Raw genomic sequence first — 3,344 nt, 5'->3', positions numbered from 1 at the left:
CTGAGTGAATTTCTTTGAGGTTAGGGGAGGTATGGATTTTCTGATTTGTCCTTTTTATTTCTTTGGTGGTGGAGGAGTGGTTAAGAAGGTAGGCAATTTGATGGTGTCCCAATTAATAGGTTCCTCTTTAGGGATGATTAGTTCACCATGGATATTGATACTAGGATCAACAACAAAAGGTTCAGGAATGAAAGGTAGTGGTTTAGATTTTGATTGAATTTCTTCAGTGTTATCTTCACTCTTCCTTTTTGCCTTGGCCTTCCTTTTGTTCCCTTTCTGCCATTCTTTTCTTTCCTCACTTCTTTCCTCCACACTTTCACCAAGCATATTCCTCATATCCACATTTATGTTTTCAATCTTGTTTTCACTCTTGTCTTCAATCTCTTTCTTCTCTTCTTCAAGTTGATTTGACTTTAGCTATTTTTCAGCCTTTGCATGTGCTATTTTGTCAGCTTCCAACTTTTTAGCTTCTTCCTTTAACCTCATGATCTCTTCCTTCTTGGCTATTGAGAATTTGGGATGTCCTTGAATCACACAGATTATCTTTCCCTCTCTATAGATAATAGCCATATTCATTCTTTCCACTGCATCCTTAGTCTCTTTGTGCTTTATGATATTACCACCCAAAACTTTGTCTTCATCAGGCTTTGGAACAGGAAAATCCACTTCTTTTAGTTGAGCAAAATTTAGAGGGTTTTTTGTAGAGTCCTTGTTGAATCTGGTGGTTGGCTTGAGTACCATGGGCTTCAGGTTCCTTGGAGAAGTTTCTCCAACCTTATTCCTCCTTACTGGCTTTTACTCCATAATGATTGGCTCAACTTTTGTGCTATGTTTCACAGATAAAGATTTTGTAGTTGTAGAGCCAAACACTTATTATATCCTTTAATCAATTCTCCTCCATTGCTCTTTCACCTTCATCTTAGCTGCTGCTATCTGGATTAGGTCAATTCCATCAAGCTTTCCTTTGATTCGAAGTGTTGGAGAAGTAGTGATGGCAGGAACTAGCACTTTAGATATTTGAATTTGTATAGATGGCTCCCCTTCCCCTTTATTCTCCCCCTTTTTGTTATCATCAAGGAGAGGGGTTAAGCCCTGTGCTTTAGCCAGTTGCATTAGAAGACTCGTCTGAGACTGTTGATTTTGAAGAATGGTCACCATAGAGTTCTCAATAATTTGAACTCTTTGCTCCAATTTGGCCATCTTCTTTTCAGCATCTGATTCTCTTCTCAGTCTCAGTAACAGTTCCTGCATAGTACCAAAGGGCATAACTGCATCCAGTTTCTCAGTAGTGTAGGACTTTAAGTCATCTATATCCTTTTTGAGTTCTTTCACACTTAGATTCTGTCTTAATTATTGTAGCTTCATGAGATGTAGAGAATCTAAGTGTGCTTGGAGAATGGCCTTGGTGCCAGCATTGGAAGTTTCCTGAATTACCTTTTGGATAGCCATGACTTGTTTGACCAAGGATACTTTAAAATGCCCTGGTTTAGACTCCTTTATCAATGCCCATTCAGGTAACTCTGGAATAGAGCTTGGGCCTTCATCTCCCCCTAAGCTCTTGCTTCTATCGAAAGAACCAAAGTCATCATCATTAGAATTTACTCCAAATTCTTCAGATGGCTCTCCAGCTGTAGAAGGCATCATATTGACAGCAACTTTATCCCTTTGTAGAGATTCTGAAGTATGTACTAGGTTTAAAGTCTTTTCTGCCTCCTCATTGCCCTGAGTAGCCAACAGCTGATAGGCTGACACAGGATGAGTAAAAGTGTCAGCATCCAAGGAAATGTTATCAATTTTACCTCTGTAATGTTGCTGAAATTGTCTTCCCTTGTCAGCATCATCCACAATCATTGACTCACTAGCAATGGCTGGATCCACCCTTATATCTCATGTACCTGTTTTTCTCTCAATTTCTCTCTTTTCTTGCATCAGGGGCTCCCCCTAGCTCACACTCCTCACACCCTCACCTTCACCTACTAAGGTGGTACTCCTCTCACTTTCTTTTTCCATGCTGGAAGAAATAGCATGCATATTTATACTCTCAAGTTCTCCTTTTGCCTGGGAGAAACCCAGCCTCTCACTCAAGTTTTCACTCCCTTCCCTTAGCCCTAAAAGTGATTGTACAGTAGCCATGTCTTCTACACTTGGAGTTAATTCAGTTATTTGTGTAGAGACCATCAACGGATAAGGAATATCCGTTAAAGTTGAAACTGATGGTATCAACGGATAACTGCTGTTAAGCTTATCCGTTGAAGAACAACCACTTGTCAACGGATGAGGGATATCCGTTGAAGAAGGAAAAGAAGTAGAAATTGAAAGTGACATAATTGTTGAATCTGTGTGGATTGATTTTATATTAAGTGACACAGATTCTTCAACTAAGTCTGAAAGAATTGGCTGATGATTGAACAAATCATCTAAAAGATGATGATCACCAGTACTTGAGTGGGGCTCCTCCCTGAGTTATAAAGAGGGAGAATCGGGAATTGATGTGAGAATCATGTCCACATCCAGAGATGGTGATGGAGAATTTGGTGGTTGGTGTGTGTCAATTTTGAGAGAATGGGGCTGTGACTTCATATTTCTTGGAGCCACATCAAGCTGAATTTGTGAAGGCATAGATACAAGTGATTGTATATGTGCAGTGTGTGCACCCAGTGTTGAAACTAGGGTTTTAACCTTCTTTCTTCTTGTGAAGGCTTTTACAGGTGAGTGTGTGGCTTCAGTATCCCTCCCTCTTTTGTTCTGTGTCCCTGGTAGGAGACTATTTTCAATAGCTACACCCTTTTGGGAGGGTGCAACTAGGGATAAGTTTGAATCCTTTTCAACTACCACAGTCTTTTGAGAAACTGTGGCTTGGCTAGCTTGGGTACCACTCACCTCTCCTACCTTATTCTGGGGGTTTTCTTTATGTTCACCCCTCCTTTCACCACTAGCACCCTGTTCACTCCCCTCAGGGTTTATGGTAGTTTTTATAACTGTTGTCTTTTGAGAGACAACAGAGGTGGCTTTCTTTGACTTGGGTTTTGAAATTTTAGGTTTGATGGCCTTGGTAGGAATCTATTGGGGCATTGACACAGATCTCATGGCCACACTTGAAGGCAAAGAAATAATGGGGTTGGAAGTAGTAGGAGTTGAAGAATTATTTACCTTACTTACCTGAGGTGCATCCATTATTCGTAAGTATACCAATGGCACCTTACTGTTGAGGTCAATCCTTAAAAGGTCTGCAAGGACCCTCTTCTCTTGTACCCAGCACTTGAGCTTATTACTCTCATTATTTATGACCAAACCTTCAGCAACATGGTTAGCCAATAACATAAAGAATCTAGCATAATAGATGT

The sequence above is a fragment of the Apium graveolens genome, chromosome 4, assembly GCF_009905375.1.
Source record: "Apium graveolens cultivar Ventura chromosome 4, ASM990537v1, whole genome shotgun sequence".
Classification (NCBI taxonomy): domain Eukaryota; kingdom Viridiplantae; phylum Streptophyta; class Magnoliopsida; order Apiales; family Apiaceae; genus Apium; species Apium graveolens.
The sequence above is the reverse complement of the archived record's forward strand: the minus strand, read 5'-3'. Positions refer to the sequence as shown.